Here is a 24,478-nt window from a genome sequence, read left to right on the forward strand (position 1 = left end):
GCACCCATGCTTGTGCCAGCTCTGTTGCCATAGTTGTCTCAGTATTTGCATATTCCCGTTCAACAGACTTGCCTCGTGTTGCTTGCATTCACTCATTTTAATTTTTTCCTGTTTTTTTAAGTTTGTATATCTTTGTTAGATTGCTTGTGAATTTGACCCTTTCATTCCTGGATCAATTTCTTCCACTATTTTGAACTGTGACCTTTTAAATGAATTCCATGTTCTTTGTACAAAGCAAGAAATGCTTTGTTGCACATATAGTTAACAGGGACACACGTTTGGAAACAAGAATACCTACATGCTTAGAAAAACATCTAAGGATCAAGATCAATGGTTAATTGAGAATATTAATTAGGACCACAAAAGGCAAAGATATTGTGTGAATGCATGTTAGGAAATTTTTTATCTGTCAGGAAATATTTGCGGTTGACTTTTTAAATGTTCTTTAAACATTACTGCAGAAATGAAGGAATTGAGTTTTACCTCTCCCCATGAATTCTTGCATTGGTCTTTAAACTGACGTTCCCCAAGGAGAATTTCTTCATGAATTTAAGTAAAGCATCACTCACAGAAGAGCTTGCCTCTCTCTGAAGAAAGAATCGCTAAAGAATTATTGTCTTCAGTGACCTGCTATAGCCCAGTGAAAGGGGGGAGCATAATCAGTTAATAATAGCATGCTGCTGCTGCTACTGCTAAGTTGCTTCAGTCGTTTCCAACTCTGTGTGACCCCATAGATGGCAGCCAACCATCCCCCACATCCCTTGGATTCTCCAGGCAAGAACACTGGAATGGGTTGCCACTTCCTTCTCCAATGCCTAAAAGTGAAAAGTGAAAGTGAGGTCACTCAGTCGTTTCTGACTCTTCCCAATCCTACCGACTGCAGCCTACCAGGGATTTTTCAGGCAAGAGTGCTGGAGTGGGGTGCCGTAGCCTTCTCCTAATAATAGCATGCTGCTGCTGCTGCTGCTAAGTCGCTTCAGTCGTGTTCGACTCTGTGTGACCTCAGAGACGGCAGCCCACCAGGCATACTGCATACCAAATCATTGGGCAGACCCTTACCCAGAGGATTAAGTAAGTCACAAGATAGTCCCTCTGTCACGTCTTCACTCTTTTCGATCCCATGGACTATATAGTCTGTTGGGCTCCTCTATCCATGGTGTTTCCCAGGGAAGAAAAGTGGGGTGTTGTTGCCAATTCCTCCTTCAGGGGATCTTCCTGACCTACGGATCAAACTCAGGTTACCTGCACGGAAAAGCAGAATCTTCACTATCCAAGCCACCAAGCGATGTTGTTGTCTAGGTGGTGTTGAAGGAACACACGGGCTTCAGGAAGGGAAAAGTGTGACCATAGTTTAAGTTGATGTGTAGATTTTCATCTTTTGCTGTATTTGAAGGGTCTATGGCGCATGCCTTCTAGAAGTACTTATTCTTCCCCATTCTCTCTCTCCTCTTCACTTAGGACTGCCAATGTATATACCCTGAGGCCTTGAATTCCTTCCGGGGGCAGGGGAAGGTATATATTTCACATTTCGCTGGATAATCCTGTAGTCTCTGTTACTTTATTTTTTCCCCCATTTTCTTCTTACTCCTTATGCAGGATGATTTCAATTTCAATCATTCATTTAAGTCAGACTCTTTGTGACCACATGGGCAGTAGCCCACCAGTCTCCTCTGTCCTTGGGATTTTTCAGGCAAAACTACTGCAGTGGGTTGCACCTCCTAAGGGGATCTTCCTGATCTAGAAATCGAATGTGCATCTCCCATGTCTCCAGCATTGCTGGCGGATTCTTTACCCACTGAGCCATGGATGGCACCCCGAATTTCAAAGATAAGTGAACGTGAGAGTCACTCAGGCATGTCTGACTCTTTGTGGCCTGGGGGTTTTGCATCCAGGGATCAAACGCAGGTCTCCCGTCTTGCTGGCAGATTCTTTAGTAGGTGAGCCACCAGGAAAGCCCAAGAATACTGGAATGGGTAGCCTAATCCTTCTACAGTGGATATTCCCGAGCCAGGAATCGAACTGGGGTCTGCATTTCAATACTTCATTCCAGTATAGACCAAATTCCCTGTTTCATGTAAGAAAATCTGTGCCTGGAGTTACAAATGTGAAATATACAGAAATCCATCTCATTACATATTCAATGTAGAAATAATATTAAAAGCACCTGTATTTTCAAATATTAAATATGAAGAACTGCATGTTTTACAAAATAATCTTGTGCTCATATTTTGATAAGGGAAATACAGGAAATAATAAAAGCAACTATACCCGGTAATTCACATGTGACATGTAGCAAATTGCACACAATAAACGTAAATATTCTGTATTTCATATGCAAATATCTGAAGTAAGATTTCCATATTTGAAATACTGAAAATTCCGTGTTTCTTATACAAGAGCTGCAGTCAACATTTCATATCTGAAATATATGCAGCTCATATGTCTTCTAAGAAAATCTGTACCCTGGTTTTCCTACGTCAAGTGAACAAAAAACAATGCATATTTCCATGTCAAAAATTCCTCATCAGGTTTTCATATGTGAAATATAGAGCATTCCATGTTGCATGCAGGAAAATCTGCTTGCAGACTTAAATATGCGACATCCAAAGTTCCCATATTTCAGTTAGAAATATCTACACTTAGATGGTGAAATATGATATATAAAGAATAGCATATTTCATGCAAGAAAATATGTGCCTTGATTCTTATATGGGAAATATAATGGAATCCAAAATTCATGTAAGAATATTGCCACCCTCAGTTTTGTGGAGGAATCACAGAGATTCCATATTTCTTGTGGGAGAAATGGTGCCCAGATTTTCAAACGATTAATATAAATAATATCATAATTCGTTCAGGGAAATCTGCACCCTGGCTTTCAGATATGAAATGTAAATAATTCTGTATTTTATGTGATTAAATCTGTGCTCTGATGTAAATCTTGGCAATTTTTATAATTTCATAGTTAATGTAGGAAAACGGATGCCCAGTTTTTTGTTTTTTTTTTTTTTTTTGTGATGAATATACAGAGTTTCATGTAGTAAGGCCTTCACAGAGAATTCCGTATTTCATGCAGGAAAAAAAACGGCATCCGCAATTTCATATGAGAAACATACAGATTTGCATATTTTATGTGGAAAAATCAAAACCTAGAAATACAAATGTTACTCTAGAGATTTATGCATTTCGTGTAGAAATATTGGCACCTAGATTTTCATGTGTGAAATATAGATTGTTCCATATATCACGTGGGGCAACCTTTACCCAGACTTTCACAGGTGAAATCAAGAGAATCACAAATAGGGAAATCTGTGACCAAAGTTTCATACATGAAATATAGTTGATTGTGTATTTGACTGCTTGCCCCAGATCTTAATTTCCGAATCATGGAAAATTCCGTATTTTATGTGTGAAAATCTGATACAAATGTTCATATGTGAATACTTGAGATTTCATATTTTATATGAGATAAATCTGTCCCCAGGTTGTAAATATGAATTATACAAGATTCCATATTTCATATTGGGAAAGCGTCATGCAAATGGAGTGAAAATATAGAGACTTGGGTGAAATATAGAGACTTTCATACCTCAAGTGTGAAAATCACTTTCATATATGAAATAGAATATTCCATATTTTTTTGTGGGAAAATTGATGCCGTCTTTCTAATATTAAATATACAGCATTCCGTGTTTCATGAAGAAAAGTTGGCGTACAGATTTTCAAATGAGAAATATGAAAAATTCCATTTTATTTCATGTTACAAAACATGACCATGTTTATTCCCAATTCAGTGTGAGATACAAGAGTTTCATATTTCATGGAAAAATCTCTGTGCCTAGCGTTTCAAATGCCAAAGTAGAGAAATCCGTATTTCGTGTAGAAAAACCGATGCTTAGATTTTCATTTGCGAAATATAGAAAATTGAATATTTCATGTCAGAAAACCACGACCCAGATTTTCCTATTGTAATATAGAAAACTCATTATTTCATGGATTCAATCTCTGCCGAGATTTTCTTACGTGAAATATAGGAAAATCCTTTCTCAAGAGAGGAAAATAAATGTGTTGCGAGCAAAATGACACAAAGACAAGACACACACACAAGAAACAGACAAAGACACAACTCTGGATGGAGGAGAAGAACTGTACAAACAAGGTGCGGTTTGTTTTTATAAAGCCCCTTGACATAATTCCAGAATGCATGACTAAGCCTTCTCAGTACAGCGCATGTGCATAAATGTTATCATACAGCAAAAGGGAGTGAAATTCCTGTTTACTGTAGAGTCTGTCCAGAGCCCTTTCTTCCTCCTTATCACAGGAAGGGAATGTTCCCTCTTTTGCAAGGGACCATTAAACTCAAGGCTGTGTCCAGACTCCTTGGCAGAACATCTTGTTTGCAAACACGTTCTGCCTGAGCAGAGAGTCCCGTTTGCAGGCACATCTCTGCTTCCCTATTGTGGCCGTAATAACTTCCTTCATCTCCCCCTTTTTTATTTGCTTTAATAAATTGTAGCATGGTCTGGATCTTCTCTGCTTTGCACTTTAGTTGTTTCCCTTTCCCCCATCACTGGAAGACTAGAAAAACAACACAACATAAAATTAATATAAACACAACGTTCCCAAATGTAGACCCAATTAGTGCGGATACATGCCCTAATGGATTTAAGTTATCCATACCGTCTTGAAGACTTTTCGATAAATCAGACCCCGGAATATCAGGTAAAGTCCTGCTAAAAGTAGACAAAATTTGTCGTTCCAGGTCCATAATCTCCGTAGTGAGATTTTGATGCCCAGTCAAAGATCGTTTTACTCTTTCCCATCCCTCACTCATGCTAAATGGTACAGGTGTTATGCAAAACTGAGAAGAATTCCAATCACATTTCAACACACTTCGTGTAGATAAAACAGTTACTTGATCCCCAAGGCAGGAAACTGCGTGTTGAAGATTGAGCATGTCGGTAGCAAGTTGGGCATCCAAATCTCGCTGTTGTTGCCATAACAAATGGGAGTCTTTATGCCAGTCCTGAACAAAATCAGGTGTTTGAATTCCTTGGTAAAATGCAAGGCCTGCCACTGCTGCTGTTGCAGTTACTGACACAACTGCTAGAATCGAAGCAATGACCACACTAAGCATACGTCGAGATCGATATAGCAAAGTCTGTACAATGGTTACTAGATGAGAAACAGCAAAAGAATCCGAACATGGCCGAGTCAGATTTATAGGTAACCATACTTCTGTCTGAGTTTTAACAATTACTAATGAAAAATTGGAGTTATTAGCTTGTCTGTCAAATTCTTCCCACCAAGACTGATTTACACAATGAGTTAGATTACAATAATCACGTGGTACGGACCCCACAGTATCATTCCAAGTCCAATTCCCATATAACAATGCAAAAGGATATTTTACACATGCCATTGCGAGATAAGACTTATTAACATGTAAATTAACATGAAATGGACCTGAGAAGTCACCGCTATCCAAAGTATAGTTTCCAGATCATATAGTGAGATTACCAGAAACTGCCCATAGTTTCCAAATATCCCCTTGAATGTGCAGATATCCTTGCAATTGTAATTGAGGAGGGACAAGTGCAAACTGTTCCCACTTAACTGTTTCATTACCATTGCCCATCAAAGTGCTATTTGCACGATGCCACGTAAGAGATTTATTTGCCCATTTTTCTAAGAATTGCCCATGATATGGACTTCAATCTACAATGATAGACCCAGAAAATTTCATGACTTTAAAGGGTCGATGACCCTGGCAACGTTCCCATTCCAAAGATTCTAAAGAAGGAGCAAAAAATTTAACAGGACATAGTGACATATATATTCCATTAGGAATGTCTATTGGTTCTGTCGAGGTGTTAAATCCCCTGGTGGAAACAAGCACAGTAAAAGTAGCAAAATGATAATTATTATACTTTACCCCCCATGTATTATAGGAATGATGAGAATGTTCCCTGGTGGACAGACAAAAAGGGTGTCCTCCTATGCACAAAGGAATACCTTCCACTGCAATGGTCAAATTACTAATATTATATTGTTGTTTATAAGGAGATAGTTGTTCTATTCCCCCACAAGCTGGTGGGGGAAAGAAGGCAGTCTCATTACTACATACCTGTACTTCTGGTTCCCCCCAGGAAACTGCTCTTACTAATGGGGGATTAGGTATATATGCTCAATATGTATGATTACTTGCCGATACACTGATTACGTGACATGTCACCACCGCTATCATGGCAAGCAAAATGTTGGTAGGATTCAGAGGTTGCCCCGCCTTCATTCATGTCTTCTCTGCTTCCTGGGTCAACTTCTTCATTTGACCCCACATAGGAGGTTTTGCTTCCCTTGTAAGGAAAGTAAAGCTTCTGTGCATAGTAAGCTCTTCGAATTTTTGAACAAAGGGATCAGCCATTGTTGATTTTGATCAATATCGCTGAGGTCCAAAACCTGTAATTATTAACAGAAATGAAAGCATACACTTGTCCCAGATATATTAATGATGCTGGGATCCAACCTTTCTTTTTCTCTTTATACCAAATAGGCATATTCAAGATCTTCTTATCCTCTTCTTTCCCTTGAAAATGCATCTCTGCTGCTGATAGTTTTCCCTTGCTCCAAATATTCAAAAAATTTAGGGTAAGTAGGGTTTTATTCAGAATGTCTTTTGGTTTCATAAATCTCTCTTGTTTTCCCTTTTTTTTTTTTTTTCAAGATATTCACGCACGGTAAGATTAGCCCTTTCAATGATAGCTTGCCCTTGACTATTGTAAGGAATACCAAAAGTATGAGTTATATGGTATTGGGATTAAAAGTGAGCTAATTTCGTGGATTGGTACGCAGGTGCATTATCAGTTTTCAATTCAATTGTTAGTCCCATAACTGCAAAACAAGATAACAAATGAGTAATAACAGCGTCAGCCTTTTCAGAATGTAATGCAGTGGCCCATTGAAAATGTGTGCAAGTATCTATAGTACAATGCACACATCTTTGTTGTTCAAAAGAAGAAATGTAAATTATATCCATTTGCCATATCTGGTTTGCTTGTTGTCCTCTCACGTTGACATCTGGTGGGGTAAACAGCAAAGCAAAGGGTGCACTTATGGAACAAGAACGAACAATATTTTGAACTTGTTTTCAAGTAATAGCTTGAGATTTTTGTAACCCTGTGGAATTGGTATGCTGTAAGAGATGTTCTTGTTTTGTTGCTTCTATAGGATAAAGTGAGGCATCAATTGTAGCATTTCCAAATGATAAGGGTCTAGGAAGGGCAGAATGTGCATGGATGTGAGTAAAGAAAATTAACTCTGAACGCTGAAAGAGCAATTGTTGTACTTGGTAAAACAATTTATCAATAGCTGTTTTAAGGGTCAGTGGAAAGGAGACATGGGGAAGCTTTAGGCAAGAGAGAACAGCATATCGAGAATTTGAAATGATGTTAATAGGAAGTCGGGGAAAATCTTGGAAGACTAAATAGATAGCCCACAACTCAGCAGGCTGTACAGAAGAAAATGAGTTGGGCAGAACCTTAGAACTTTCCAGGGTCCAATATCCAGCAGTATTTTTTTTTTTTTTTTGCATTAGTAAAAATAGTGGGTCCCTTAACGGGAACATCTGAAATTGGGAATTGAGATATCATAGAGTTAGTTCCAAGAAAATCAATCAATTTAGATGATGGATAGTGATTAGAAAACGAACCAGGAAACGAAGCAAGAGAAATCTACCAGTTTTCATTAAATTGTAAACATCGAGATATTTGAGCAGTTGTTAATTGAGTAACAATCTGGTGTGGTTCACATCCTGACAATTGTAAAATATGATGGCGATCTTTCTGTATAAGGAAGGCTAATTTATCCATATATGTAGTCAATCTTTTTGAAAAGCTGTTAGGTAAGAAAACCCATTCTATTAATCCTTTTTCTTGAGTGATTACACCAGATGGAGAATTAGGGGTATGAAATATTACAAATGAAATAGGTTGAGACGCATGTAAATAGGTCAAAAAGCCTTCCTTTATTCGTTTCTTAACAAATTGAAGTTCCTGTAAAGCCAATGGGGTTAATGTCCAGGGGCTATCCAGAGCTATTTCTCCCTCTAAAGTAGAAAAATAATGTCATAACTGATAAGTAGGAATCCCAAGTACCAGGTGTAGCCAATTGATATCTTCCAATAACTTTTGAAAATTATTTAAGGTTTTGAGATGATCTCCTCTAATTTGCAGCTTTGGGGCTTTATTCTATGTTGCTCCAATACCGTCCCTAAATATGAAATAGGAAAGTCTTTTTGAACTTTTTCCAGAGCTATTTGCAAATTCTATTGTCTTAAAGCCTCCTGTACTTTTAGAAAGAATTCATCACGTTCAGCAATACGAGGAGCTGCTAATAGATCATCCATATAGTGATATAAAATATAATTGGGGTATTCTTGACGGATGGGTCATAAAGAACGAGCTACGAATTCTTGGCATAAGGTAGGACTATTTATCATTCCTTGTGGTAACTGTCCATTGATAATGTTTAACAGGCTGAGCATGATTAAGAACAGGAACTGTAAAAGCAAATTTATCTCTATCTTGCAATTGCAGAGGAATCATAAAAAAAAAAACAACACAAAAAAACAGTTTTTAAGATCTATCACCATTAAGGACCAATTCTGAGGAATTAGAGCTGGAGAGGGGAGTCCCAATTGCAATGCTCCCATAGGTTCAATACATTTATTAACCTCTCTTAAATCGGTTAACATTCTCCATTTTGCAGATTTCTTTTTTATAACAAAAATAGGAGAATTCCCAGGGGAGGTAGAGGGTTCTATATGACCAAGTTGGAGTTGTTCTTGTACTAATCGTTCTAACGCCTCGAGCTTCATTGGTGGTAATGGCCACTGCTCAGTCCATGTTGGAGTATTGGTTAACCATTTTAATGAGAGTGCTCAAGGAATTTGAGCAGTGGCTATTAGTTTTCCGATGGGATGGTTACAGAAGCCCCCAAAGGAAAGAGAAGATCTCTTCCCCATATATTAATAGGTATATTTACAATATAAAAGGTAACAAACACTGATCTTCCATTATGGAATTGACATTGTAAGGGATGGGTACTCTTCCAGACATCTGCAATTGAGCCCAGTCCCGTCAGCATTAGAGGGCTTTTTTCTTTATTCCAATCTTGGGGCCATTGTTGAGAAGAAATGACTGAAACGTCTGCCCCTGTGTCTACTAGTCCCTCTAAGTTTTTCCCCTGTATAATCAGGGAGAGAACAGGGCGAGAATCCTTGATAAGCATTTCCCAAAATATATGTCGCCCAGTACTTCCAAAGCCTCTTGTTCGTTCATTAGGAAGAGCCTAAAAAGGATGATAATATAGGAGAAATATTTGAGCAATATGTTCCCCAGCCAACAATGAAAGTGTGGTAGAAGTAGAAACCATAAAAAAAATTCCCTAACGTAGTCAGAGTCTATTACCCCAGGAATTATGGTTAGACCTCTCAAAGCAGCACTGCTACGGCCAAAAGTACCCTTAGGCAGTGGTCCAAATACATTTGTTTTTAACTTGTAAATGCTTCCTCCTGGTGACAAAAGACCATTTTCAGCTAGTGGCAAATCAGCAGCAGCACTCCCTGAAGTAGCAGACCACAAATCTGAGATCATCATTTGAGGTCCTTTTAATGGGGCATTGACTCGTAACGGTTGTTGGAGGGGAACAGTGTTGGGATAGGTGGGATGGCAGGAGGGCAGGGAGGAGAAGTCCCCGGTATTTTTCCTGGGCCCCAAGGACTTAGGCCCACAGGATAGTTTCCCAGTATTGGGTTGCCCATTTTATCTGTTTTAGATTTGCACTCATTAGTCCAATGAAGCCCCTTCCCTCACCAACAGCAAGGTCCAAGAGGAGTCTTATTCTTCCCAGCAAGAGATCTGTCTTTAGGAATTGCAACTTGATCAGATTTTAATTTCCAACACTCTCTTTTCATATGATTAGGTTTTCCACAATGGAAGCAGTTACCTCCCTTTGGTGGTCTCATAGCTTTGGCCAAAACTGTAGCAAAGACATTAGCCTGATGCTCTGTTCCTTCTACTACAGAGCAGGCTCTGATATATTCAGCCAAAGATGTACACTGTCCCTTTAATTGTCCCAGTATATGCTTACATTCAGGATTTGCATTTTCAAGTGCTAAGGTTTGTAATAATATCTCTGAAATTTCATCCCTCCCTACAGCTCTTTCCACAGCTACTGTCAATCTTGCTAGAAAATCAGTATATGGATCATTGGAATCCTGTATGGTTTTGACAAAGAAAGGCTGGGCATGGCCAGTAGGCACCACATGGCACCATGCTCGTAAAAAGACCTGGCGAACTTGTTGTAAGTCCTGGTTAGAGTACTGAGCCTGTTCTTGTAAAGCTCATTAATGGTCCTCTCCCATTAGCATGTCCTCAAGAGGACCAGGGGGATTCTGTCCTTCATTAATCTGAGCCTGCTTTCTAGTTTCCTCTTCCTACCAACTATGAGTTGCAACCATTGAGAACCCTCCAAGACAGCTTGGGCAATGGATTCCCAATCTAATGGAATAATTAATTTGCCTTTTCCCAATGATTCTAACATAGCCAAAACAAAGGGGTATTGTGGACCATATTGCGCTACTGCAGCTTTCAGTTCAGTTCAGCTCAGTTCAGTCACTCAGTCGTGTCTGACTCTTTGTGACCCCATGAATCGCAGCATGCCAGGCCTCCCTGTTCATCACCATCTCCCAGAGTTCTGCAGCTTTAAGATCTTTAAATAATTTATATTTCAAAGGAGTATATTGAACATTTATCTTATCGGCATTTTGCTGTTTCTGAATAGGAAATAATTGTGGAGGATCGATGAATCCACCAGGGGGAGCAGGTAAGTCATCATCATGAAGCATAGACAAAGGAAAGGAGAACTGACAATGTTCATGCCTATATCAGGCCGATCAACCCCAGTGGGGAACAGAGAAGCATAAGGAGGAGCAGAAGGTGCAGATTTCTTCTCTTCTTTACGGGGTTTCTATCACTCCTGGAATAGATGGGTCATTTCTTTAATCTCTTTGCCCTCCTCTGACAAAACCGAAGAAGCCTCTGAATCTGATTCCTAACTATCAGATGTCTCACCATTTACAGGAGGAGGCGCAACTGTATCCTTACCTTCAGGCGGTGCAGAAGCCCCACCAACCTCAGGCACATCCTCATAAATTGCCTCTCCTTTCATTGAAACATTGGATTTAGTTTCACTATCAGTAGATAGCAAAGTCAAAGCCTGTGTTATAGCACTACATAAAATTCACAGCTTCAAAGGGATCACATTACCCTTCTGATGTTGCTTTCTCAATTCTTTTTGAATTATTTTCCACTCCTTCAAATTTAACTGCAATTTAGTTTGATATTGAAACCAATAACAATATTGTTCCACCAAGCAAAAGAGCTCACTCAATCGGTGGGTTGAGGCCTTAACGCCTATGGAGTGGAGAAGTCCTTTGACCAACTCCATGTATTGGGTCCGTAATGATTAGGAATTCCCCATGATTTTCCCGAAAGTTCCCCTGCTATGGATATAAAATCCTCCCTGGGTTACTCACTCTTTCTGATTGACTCGAGCTCCACGTTGGGCACCAGACGTTGCGAGTGAAATGACATAAAGACAAGACACACACACAAGAAACAGACAAAGACACAACTCCAGCCGGAGGAGAAGAACTGTGCAAACAAGGTGCGGTTTATTTTTATAAGGCCCCCTTGGCAGAATTCCAGACTGCATGACTAAGCCTTCTCAGTACAGCGCATGTGCATAAATGTTATCATACAGCAAAAGGGAGTGAAATTCCTGTTTACTGTAGAGTCTGTCCAGAGCCCTTTCTTCCTCCTTATCACAGGAAGGGACTGTTCCCTCATTTGCAAGGGACCATTAAACTCAAGGCTGTGTCCAGACTCCTTGGCAGAACATCTTGTTTGCAAGCACATTCTGCCTGAGCAGAGAGTCCCGTTTGCAGGCACATCTCTGCTTCCCTATTGTGGCCATATTAACTTCCTTCAAAATGCCCCGATTTACATATATAAAATCATCAAATTTCTGCTTTTTGTGTACTAACATAAATGGCCAAATGTTTATAAGTGAAATATACAAAATTCCAGATTGGGGGGAAGTCAGCACCCAGGTCTTCATGTGTGAAATATGTAGGATTCCAAATTTCACATAGAAGAATGTGTACACAGATTTTCATATGAAATATATAGAATTAGATGTTCATTTTGGAATGTTTGAGCTGAGATCTTCACAGGTGAAATACAGAGAATTCCATATTACTACAGCAAAATGACATGCATATATTCATATGTGAAATACTGAGTTCCATGCTTCTCATATAAAACTTTTGCCCACAAGTAAAAATGTGACACAGACATGAAATTATCACTATAGAAAGAGATTTAGGAGTGAAATATCTCTAAATACAGAGATGCTAAGGGCAGTATCTCGCTAAGGGCCACAACTCACCAGTGCCAGAGGAATTGAAGTAAGCATATTTATTGTACAGAGGCCCTTTCAAAGTGGTTCTGTTCTCATCCTGTCTCCGGTGAGAACATGCCTCAGCCTACCCCATCACCCCAGGCCTATGGGGCTGGGAGGGGTGAGAGGATCAACCTAAATCACCCTTTATAAAGTCCTGATACCTAAATGCAGCAGTTTATTATAAAAATTTCCAAACATTCAAAGAGGTTAAACATTTTTTTCTAGCTAATACACAAAGATATCCCACCTGGATTCTACTGTAACTATTTTACAATACCTCCTTTCTCATATGTCTATCTATTTGTCCATCCCACTATCCATCCATCAGTGCATCTTATTCCTTGGTGTATTTTGTGATAAACTGCCGCCTTCAGTACGCATCTTTGTAAGTATTTCTGCAAGCCTGCCATGAATTGATGAGCTGTATTTGTCTAAGGACTAGTCTTTGCATATAAACTTACATTCAATGAAATATACCAATTCATTCCCATTTATGTTAATTTTAAAAAATTTAAGTATATAATATTCTGTTAATTTCTGCTTCATAGCAAAGTGATTCAGTTATATGTATATATGTATGTATACACATTATACACATTGTGTATGTGTGTGTATATATATATATATAAATATAAATAAATATAGATAGATAGATAGATAGTTAATCTTATTTTTAAAAAATATTCTGCCAGGTATGTGAGATTATTTCCTTGATTAGGGATTAGACGTACACCTTCTGCAATGACAGTGTCTTACCACCAGGGAAATGGACCACCAGGGAAATCCCATATATACATATATTTATATTCTTTTCCAATATGGTTTATCAAATGATGCTTAATAAAGTTCTCTGTGCTCTACAGAAAGACCTTGTTGTTTATATATTTAATATATAATAGTTTACATCTGTTAACCCAAACCTCCTATTTCTTCCTCCACAACCCCCTCTTTCTTGGAAACCACATGTCTGTTCTCTGTTTCCATGAGTCTGTTTCTCTTTCATAGATACGCTCAATTGTGTCATACTTAGATTCAACATATAAGTGATAACATTTGGTATTTGTCCTTCTCTGTCTGGCTTATTTCACTTTGTATGATAATTTCTAAATCCATCCATGTTGCTGCAAATGGCATCATTTCACTTTTTAGGGCTGAGTATGATTCCGTTTTGTATATGTACCATTTTTTCTTTATCCATTCACTTTCAATGGACATTTGGAACGTTTTTATTTTTCAGCTATTGTGAATAGTGCTGCTATGAATATCAGAGTACATGTATCTCTTGACATTACAGTTTTATCTGGAATGGAATTTCTAGATCACATGATAATTATAGTTTTACTTTTCTGAGGAACCTCCATACCATTTTCCATGTGGCTGTACAAACGTAAGCTAAAACCAGCAGTGTAGGAGGGTTACATTTACTCCACATCCTCTCCAGAATTTGTTATTTATAGAGTATTTGATGGTGACCATTATGACTGTTGTGAGATGATACTTCACTTTAGTTTCATTTGCATTTCTCCAACAAGTAGGGATATCAAGCATCTTTTCATGTACATCTAGTCAATCTGTATGTCTTCTTGGGAGGAATGTCTATTTAGGCATTCTGCCTATTTATTTTTTATATTATATTTTTTTATTTTTGGCTGCACTATGTCTTCCTTGCTGTGCGTGGGCTTTTCTCTAGTTTCAGTGAGTGTGTGGGCTACTCTCTAGTTGCAGTATGAGGAGTTCTCATTGAGTGCCTTCTCTTGTTGCAGAGCAAGGGCACTAGGGCTTGCAGGTCTGAGTTGCTGCAGTGTGTGGTCTCAGTACTTGTGGTTCATGGGCTTAGTTGCCCTTTGTCAGGTGGAATCTTCACAGAACAAGGATCAAACCCAAGCCCCCTGCCTTGCCAGTGGGATTCTTAACCACTAGACCACCAGAGTTGTCCTTGCCCATTTTTTGATTGGGCTATTTCCTTTTTTTTTTTTTTTTTTCTTTTTTTTTTTTTTTTCACTATTGAGCTATGTGAGATCTTTGTGTATTTTGAAGGCGAATCCTTTGTTACTTTGTTTGCAAATAATTTCCCTCATTCTTAGAGTTGTGTTTTAATTTTGTTTAAGGTTTCCTTTTTAATGTAAAAGCCTGGAAGTTTAATGATGTCCCATTTGCTTGTTTTCATTTTCATTACAGAAAAAGGAGTGTTTTTCCTTTAAGAATTTTATGCTGTCTCATCCTGCATTAGATCTTTGATCCACTTTGAGTTTATTATTGTGTATGATTTCAGCAAGTGTTCAAATTTCATTCTTTGGCATGTAGCTCCCCAGTTTTCCTGGCATCACTTATTGAAGACACTGTTTTTTCTATATTGCATGTTCTGTCCTTTGTTTTACATTTAGGTTACCATAGGTGTAGATTTATCTCTGGGCTTGTTTTTGTTTGTTTGTTTTACCATTGGATTGTATATGTGTTTTTGTGCCAGTATCATAACTGTATTGAATACTGTAATTTTGTAGTATAGTCTGACTTCAGGAAGCCTGATTCTTATAGCTCTGTTTTTATTTCTTAAGATTGCTTTGACTAATTAGGGTCTTTTGTGTTTCTATACAAATTATTCTCATTCTGTGAAAAATGCTATTTGTATTTTGATAAGGATTGTACTGAATCTTTGGATTGCTTTGGGTCGTATAATAATTTCCATGATATTGATTCTTCTCATCCAAGGATATGGTATATCACTCCATCTATTTATTCCATCCTTGCTTTTTCTATTATGGTGTTCTGAGTACAGTTCGTTGTCAAGATAAAGACACACAGTGTGCTTTTATTTATGTCTAAATGAATGAAACAAAGCATTAACTGTCAGTTATAAACATTTTTAGTTTGAAAAGTAAAAAGTTTTCTTATATTGGAACATAAAATATCTTAATTTTCAGTTATTTTGAGACTATAGACCAAAGAAAATAAAATTACATTACTTGGTGCTGCTTAAACTGTATCTTTTTGCAGACGTTTTTTCTTACACTTTTACAGTCATTATTATTTCCTTTAGTTCATGAATGTAACTGGGAAGTTGTTCTATTGAATGCATATTAAAAGATATCACTCTCTATTGTGTGGAACACACTGTTTACACTACTTTTGGGAGACTTCTATTGCCTAAAACCTTTTATAATTCAGTCCTACTGTCTAAGATTTGTTTGCTACTGTTATTGCTTTCTTTTGTTTGTTTTTTTGTTTCCATTGTTTAGGCTGAGAATTTTCTCATCTATTTTTTGCACCTTAAGAGTTGCTGTTAGGAATTTGTGTCTGTTATTGTTTAGTTGGTCAGTCTTGTCCAACTTTTCCCCACCCAATGGAATGTAAGCCCACCAGGCTCCTCTGTCCATGGGATTTCTCCAGGCATGAATACTGGAGTCGCTTGCCAAGCTTTCCTCCAGGGGACCTTCCTGACCCAGAGATGGAACTAGTGTCTGCTACAGCTTTTGCACTGCAGGTGGAATCTTTGCCACCAAGCCAAAATATATGTTGTGCACAAGAACCTCACGTTAAATATAAAGATTCATAATCAGTGGAAAAAAAAAAAAAGATGGAGAAGCTCAAATCAGAATTTTCTCTTACCAATTAATGATGATAAAACGTTGATTTTCTTTTTTCTTCATTTATTTTTATACATTTTCTTTCTTAAAGCTTCTATTTATATCATCTTACTCTGTGTAGATAACTACGTTTAACATTTCTTACAGACCAGATATCTTCTGAGAATAAATTCTCTAATTTTATGTTCATATGAGAACATCTACTTCTCCTTTATTTTTCAAGGATGATTTTCCTGTACTTAGAAGCTAACTTCAGCAGATTTTTTTTTTTTAAAGAAAGCTTGCATTTACTGACATCTTGTTCCTGTATCATGAATTTACCAGTTAAACTCTATGATTCATTGATTTGTAATTTCTTAATAGGTTGAATAATCATAACCACTAATTATCTAGAACATTTTCATCACTTTAAAAGGAAATACTGCCCAATTGTCAGACATTTCCCATTTCTCCTTCATCTGGGCCCTGGCATCCACTCCTCAATTTTCTGTCTTAGAAAATTACCTAATTAGGGACATATTAATTCATATGAATGGAATAATGCAATATGTAGCCATTTGTGCCTGGTTTTTAAAATTAACATAATAATTTCAGATCTATAGTATGTCATAGCATGTATCAGAACTCCATTTATCTGAAGGCAGAATAATGTTACATTCTTTGTTTTATTTATTTGATCTCCAGTTGATGGACATTTGAGTCATTTCAACTGTTTTTATTATAATGTTTATTTTGAAACATTATTTTTTAATTTAATAATTTTATTGTTTAAATTTGCTGCTGCTGCTGCTAAGTCACTTCAGTCGTGTCCTACTCTGTGTGACCCCATTGACGGCAGCCCACCGAGATCCCAAGTCCCTGGGATTCTCGAGATAAGAACACTGGAATGGGTTGCTGTTTCCTTCCCCAGTGCATGAAAGTGAAAAGTGAAAGGGAAGTCGCTCAGTCGTGTCCGACTCCTAGCGACCCCATGGACTGCAGCCTACCAGGCTCCTCCATCCATGGGATTTTCTAGGCAAGAGTACTGGAGTGGGGTTAATGGCCTTTAATTAATATTTCTGTAAAATTTTAATATAATGGTTTTGAAGAATTTTGTTTTCTCTCAAACCTCAACATGAATCAACCATAGGTATACATATATCCCTTCCCCCTTAAAAGTTCTTTGCATCTTGCACCCAGCTCACCCCTCTAGGTAGATACAGAGCCGCTGTTTGAGTTTCCTGAGGCATACAGCAAATTACAGCTGACTATCTGATTTACATATGGTAATGTAAGTTTTTATGTTTCTCCAGGCATCTCACCCTCTCCTTCCCTCTCCGCATGTCCATTATTCTGTTCTCTACTTACGTTCCTATTTGAAGCCCTATAAGTAAATTCTTTGGTACCATCTCTCTAGATTCCACATATATGCATTACTATACAATATTTATCTTTTGCTTTCTGAGTTACTTCACTCTGCTTAATAGCTTCTAGATTTATCCACTTCATTAAAACTGACTCAAAATTATTCCTTCCTATGACTGAGTAATAGTCCATTGAAAACTGACCACATCCAGTCCTATGGTGAGTCTTCATTCCAATTCCAAAGAAGTGTAATGGCAAAGGATAATTGTACTCATCTCATACGCTAGCAAAGTAATGTTCTAAATTCTGCAAGTGAGGCTTTAACAGGACCTGAACTGGGAATTTCTAGATATGTAAGCTGGATAAATAAAAAGCTGAGGAAGTAGACATCAAATTGCCAACATCTGTTGGATCATAGAAAAAAGCAGGGGAATTTCAGAAATAAATGTAATTCTGCTCTATTGACTCCATCAATGCCTTTGACTGTGTAGACTGCTGCAAACTGTGTAAAATTCTTCAACTGATGGGAATGCCATGCAAACTTACCTGTCTTCTGATAAATCTGTATGCAGTTCAAGACACAGCTGTTACTACCAGACAGAGAAAAATAATCTGGTTTGACTTGGGAAAGGAGTACATCAAGGCTGTATCTTGTCACCCTGCTTATTTAAATTCTAGGCAGAATACATCATGCAAAATGTAAGACTGGATGAAGAACAAGCTGGAATCAAGATAATTAAGAGAAATATAAATGAGCTGAGATACTCAGAGGACACCACCCTTAGGGAAGTAAGTGAAGAGAAACTATAAAGAGCCTCTTGATGAAAGTAAAAGAGAGTGGAAATCTGGCTTAAAACTGTACACTTAAGAAACTCAGATCATGGCAACCAGTCCAATCACTTTATGGAAAAATGTTGGAAAACAATAGAAACAGTAACAGATTTTATTTTGGGTTACTCCAGAATTGATGCAGATGGTAACTGCAGCCATGAAATTAAATGATACTTGCTTCTTGGAAGAAAAGTTGTGACCAACCTAGACAGCATATTAAAGAGCAGAGACATTACTTTGCTGACAGATATTAATGTAGTCAAAGGTATTGTTTCTCCAGCAGTCAAATATGAATGTGACAGTTGGAGTATGAAGAATGTTGAGGACCAAATAATTGATGCTTTTGAACAGTGATGTTGGAGAAGAGTCCCTTGGACGATAAGGAGAGAAAACCAGTCAGTCCTAAAGGAAACCAGTCCAGAATGTATGTTGAAAGGAATGATGCTGAAGCTGAAGCTCCAATACTTTGGCCACCCGATGGGAAGAACTAACTCATTGGTAAAGAACCTGATGATGATGCTTGGAAATGTTGAAGGCAGGAGGAGAAGAGGATGATGGAAGATAATGTTTGGATGGCATCAAGTCAATGGAGATAAGTTTTAGCAACCTGAGGATGTTGGTGATGGACAAGGACAGGGAAGCCTGTCCATGGGATTGTAGAGTCTGAAACAACTGAGAGACTGAACTGAATATTCCATTGTGTATGTGTACCAGAAAATGTTTATCCATTCTTATGTCGATGAACATCTAGGCATTGCTTTTCTTTGGGATTGGAATGAAAACTGAACTTTTCTAGTCCTGCGGCCACTGCTGAGTGTTTCAAATTTGCTGGCATGTTGAGTGCAGCACTTTCACAGCATCATCTTTCAGGATTTGAAGCAGCTCAACTTAAATTCCATCACCTCCACTAGCCTTGCCCACTTGACTTCATATTCCAGGATGTCTTGCTCTAGGTTAGTGTTCACATCATCATGATTATCTGGGTTGTGAAGACCTTTTTTGTACAGTTCTTCTGTGTATTCTTGCTGCCTCTTCTTAATATCTTCTGCTTCTCTTAGGTCCATAGCATTTCTGTCCTTTATTGAGCCCATCTCTGCAGGAAGTGTTGCCTTGGTATCTCTAATTTTCTTGAAGAGATCTCTAGACTTTCCCATCCAATTTTTCTCCCTCTATTTCTTTGCATTGTTCTCTGAGGAAGGCTTTTTTATCTCTTCTTGCTCATCTTTGGAAATCTACATTCAAGTGGGCATATCTTTCCTTTTCTCCTTTGCTTTTCACTTCCCTTCTTTTCATAGATATTCGTAAGGCCTCCTCAGATAGCCATTTTTCTTTTTTGTATTTCTTTTTTCCTGGGGACGGTCTTGACTGCTGTCTCTTGTACATTGTCACATACTTCCTTCCATAATTAATCCGGCACTCTTGTCTATCAGATCTAGTCCCTTAAAACTATTTCTCAATTCCACTGTATAGTCATAGGGGATGTGATTTAGGTCATACCTGAATGGTCTAGTAGTTTTCTCCACTTTCTTCAATTTAAGTCTGAATTTGGCAATAAGGTTTCATGATCTGAGCCACAGTCAGCCCCCAGTTAACATTTTGCTGACTGTATAGAGCTTCTCCATCTCTGGCCACAAATAATACAATCAATATGATTTTGGTTTTGACCATCTGGTGATGTCCGCGTGTAGAGTCTTCTCTTGTGTTGTTGGAAGAGGGTGTTTGTTATGACCAGTGCATTCTCTTAGCAGAGATCTCTTAGACTTTGCCATGCTTCATTCTGCACTCAAAGGCCAAATTTGCCTGTTACTCCAGGTGTTTCTTGACCTCCTGCTTTGCATTCCAGGCCCCTATAATGTAATTTAGGAGAAGGCAATGGCACCCCACTCCAGTACTCTTGCCTGGAAAATCCCATGGAGAGAGCAGCCTGGTAGGCTATAGTCCATGGGGTCGCACAGAGTTGGACACGCCTGAGCGACTTCACTTTCACTTTTTCACTTTCACTCATTGGAGAAAGAAATGGCAACCCACTCCAGTGTTCTTGCCTGGAGAATCCCAGGGACTGGGGAGCCTGGAAGTGTGCCATCTATGGGGTCGCACAGAGTCGGACATGGCTGAAGCAACTTAGCAGCAGCAGGATAATGTAATTTGGTTCCCTTTACTTCACACCCCATTTAGAATGTATTGTTTGTAGGCTTTTTGATTATGAGCTTTCTGACTGTTGTGATGTGACATCTCATTGTAGTTTTGATTTGCATTTCGGTAATAAAAAGGGTCATCTGAGTTAAATTCACCCATTCCAGTCCATTTTTGCTCGCTGAATTCTAGAATGTCGACATTCACTCTTGCCATCTCTTGCATGACCACTTCCAATTTGCCTTGATTCATGAAGAAGCTGAAGTTGAACGGTTCTATTAAGACCTACAAGACCTTTAAGAACTAACACCCAAAAAGAGATGTCGTTTTCATTATACGGGGCTGGAATGCAGAAGCAGAAAGTCAAGAAACACCCGGAGTAATAGGCAAATTTGGCATTGGAATGTGGAATGAGGCAGGGCAAAGATTAATAGAGTTTTGCCAAAAAAAATGCACTGGTCATAGCAAAAACCCTCCTCCAAAAACACAAGAGAAGGCTCTATGAATGGACATCACTAGATAGTCAACACCGAAATCAGATTTATTATATCTCTGCAGCCAAAGATGGAGAAGCTATATAGAGTCAACAAAGACAAGACCAGGTGTTGACTGTGGCTCAGATCATGAGCTCCTTATCACCAAATTCAGACTTAAATTCAAGAAAGTAGGGAAAACCGCTAGACCATTCAGCTATGATCTAAATCAAATCCCTTATGATTATACAGTAGAAGTGAGAAATAAATTTAAGGGCCTAGATCTGGCAGATAAAGTGCCTGATGAACTATGGAATGAGGTTTGTGACATTGTACAGGAGACAGGGATCAAGACCATCCCCATGGAAAAGAAATGCCAAAAAGCAAAATGGCTGTCTGGGGAGGCTTTACAAATAGCTGTGAAAGAGAGAGGTGAAAAGGAAAGGAGAAAAGGAAAGATATAAGCATCTGAATGCAGAGTTCCAAAGAAAAGCAAAAAGGGATTAGAAAGCCTTCTTCAGCGATCAATGCAAAGAAATAGAGGAAAATAACAGAACAGGAAAGACGAGAGATCTCTTCAAGAAAATTAAAGTTACCAAGGGAATATTTCATGCAAAGATGGGCTTGAAAAAGGACAGAAATTTTATGGCCCTAAGAGAAGCAATATATATTAAGAAGAGGTGGCAAGAATACACAGAAAAACTATACAAAAAAGACTTTTATGACCCGGATAATCACGATGATGTGATCACTCATCTAGAGCCAGACATTCTGGAATGTGAAGTCAAGTAGGCCTTACGAAGCATCACTACAAAGAAAGCTAGTGGAAGTGATGGAATTCCAGTTGAGCTGTTTTAGATCCTGAAAGATGACTCTGTGAAAGTGTTGCACTCAGTATGCTAGCAAATTTGGAAAACTCAGCAGTGGCCACAGGACTGGAAAAGGTTCGTTTTCATTTCAGTCCCGAAGAAAGTCAATGCCAAAGAATGCTTAGAATACCACACAATTGCAATCATTTCACATGCTAGTAAAGTAATGCTCAAAATTCTCCAAGCCAGGCTCCAGCAATACATGAACAGTGAACTTCCTGAGGTTCAAGCTGGTTTTAGCAAAGGCAGAGGAACCACAGATCAAATTGCCAACATCTGCAGGATCATGGAAAAAGCAAGAGTGTTCCAGAAAAAGAAGTATTTCTGCTTTACTGACTATGCCAAAGCCTTTGACTGTGTGGCTCACAATAAACTGTGGAAAATTCTGAAAGAAATGGGGGTACCAGACCACCTGATCTGCCTCCTGAAAAACCTGTATGCAGGTCAGGAAACAACAGTTACAACTGGACATGGAACAACAGACTGGTTCCAAATAGGAAAAGGAGTACGTCAAGGCTGTATATTGTCTCCCTGCTTATTTAACTTATATGCAGATTACATCATGAGAAACGCTGGACTGCAAGAAACAAAAGCTGGAATCAAGATTGCTGGAAGAAATATCAATAACCTCAGATATTCAGATGACACCATCCTTGTGGTAGAAAATGAAGAGGAACTTAAAAGCCTCTTGATGAAAGTGAAAGAGAAGAGTGAAAAAATTGGCTTAAAGCTCAACATTCAGAAAACGAAGATTATGGCATCTGGTCCCAACACTTCATGGGAAATAGATGGGGAAAGAGTGGAAACAGTGTCAGACTTTATTTTATTTGGCTCCAAAATCACTGCAGATGGTGACTGCAGCCATGAAATTAAAAGACGCTTACTCCCTGGAAGAAAAGTTTTAACCAACCTAGATAGCATATTCAAAAGCAGAGACATTGCTTTGCCAACAAAAGTCTGTCTAGTCAAGGTTATGGTTTTTCCAGTAGCCATGTATAGATGTGAGAGTTGGACTGTAAAGAAGGCTGGGCCCCGAAGAATACATGCTTTTGAACTGTGGTGTTGGAGATGACTCTTGAGAGTCCTTGGACTGCAAGGAGATCCAACCAGTCCATTCTGAGGGAGATCAGCCCTGGGATTCCTTTGGAAGGAATGATGCTAAAGCTGAAGCTCCAGTACTTTGGCCACCTCATGCGAAGTGTTGACTCTTTGGAAAAGACTTTGATGCTTGGAGAGATTGGGGGCAGGAGGAAAAGGGAACAACAGAGGATGAGATGGCTCGATGGCATCACTGACTCAATGGACGTGAGTCTGAGGGAACTCTGGGAGTTGGTCATGGACAGGGAGCCCTGGAGTGCTGAGATTCATGGGGTCACAAAGAGTTGGACATGACTGAGCAACTGAAATTAACTGAACTGAACTGAATAATAAGGGATATTAAGCATCTTTTTAAGTATTCATTAGTGCTCTGGATATCTTCTTTGAAGAAATTACTGTTTGTGTCTTTTTACCACCTTTTAAAAAATTTTCCCACTTTTTGGGGAGTTTTTTGTTTTGTTTTGTTTTGTTTTTTTCTGGTAGAGTTGTATGAGCTGCTTGTATATTTTGGAAGTTAATCCTTTGTCTTTTGCTTCATTTTCTTTAGTCCCCCCATTTTGAGCAGTGTCATCTTACCTTCCTTAGTTTCCCTTGCTGTGGAACAGCTTTTAAGGTTTACCAGGTCACATTTGTTTACTTTTGTTTTTATTTCCATTACTCTAGCAGGTGTGTCATAGGGGATATTCTATTGAGCTCAGTCATGTCTGACTCTTTGCGACCCCATGAATCACACCACACCAGGAATCCCTGTCCATCACCATCTCCCGGAGTTCACTCAAACTCATGGCCATCGAATCAGTGATTCCACCCAGCCATCTCATCCTCTGTCGTCCCCTTCTCCTCCTGCCCCCAATCCCTCCCAGCATCAAAGTCTTTTCCAGTGAGTCAACTCTTCGCATGAGGTGGCCAAAGTACTGGAGTTTCAGCTTTAGCATCATTCCTTACAAAAAATGCCCAGGGCTGATCTCCTTTAGAATGGACTGGTTGGATCTCCTTGCAGTCCAAAGGACTCTCAAGAATCTTCTCCAGCACCACAATTCAAAAGCATCAATTCTTCTGTGCTCAGCTTTTTCACAGTCCAACTCTCTCATCAATAGCTGACCAGTTTTCCTGGCACCATTTATTGAAGGGGCTGTCTTTGCCCCATTTCATATTCTTACCTCCTCTGTCAAAAATAAGATACACATAGGTGCATGGGTTTTTTTCTGGGCTTTCTTTTGTGTTCCATTGGTCTAAATTTCTAGTTTTGTGCCAGTACCACAATTTATGACTGCAGCTGTGTAGTATAATCTGAAGTCAGTAGGGTTGATTCTTCCAGTTATATTCTTCTTTCTCAGGACTGTTTTGGCTATTCAGTGTCTTGAGTTTCCATATGAATTGTGAATGTTTTTTGATTCGAGCGCCGTGAAAAATGCCACTGGTAATTTCATAGGGGTCACAGTGAATCTGAAGATTGCATTTGATAATATAGCCATTTTTGCAATATTTATTCTACCTACTCAGGAACATGGGATATTTCTCTATCTGTCTATATTGTTTTTCATTTCTTTCATCAGTATCATATTTATCTGTATATAGTTCTTTGTCTCAAGTTTTTCTAGATATTTTATTCTTTTTGTGG

Source organism: Budorcas taxicolor, chromosome Y, assembly GCF_023091745.1.
Source record: "Budorcas taxicolor isolate Tak-1 chromosome Y, Takin1.1, whole genome shotgun sequence".
In the NCBI taxonomy this organism is placed as follows: Eukaryota; Metazoa; Chordata; class Mammalia; order Artiodactyla; family Bovidae; genus Budorcas; species Budorcas taxicolor.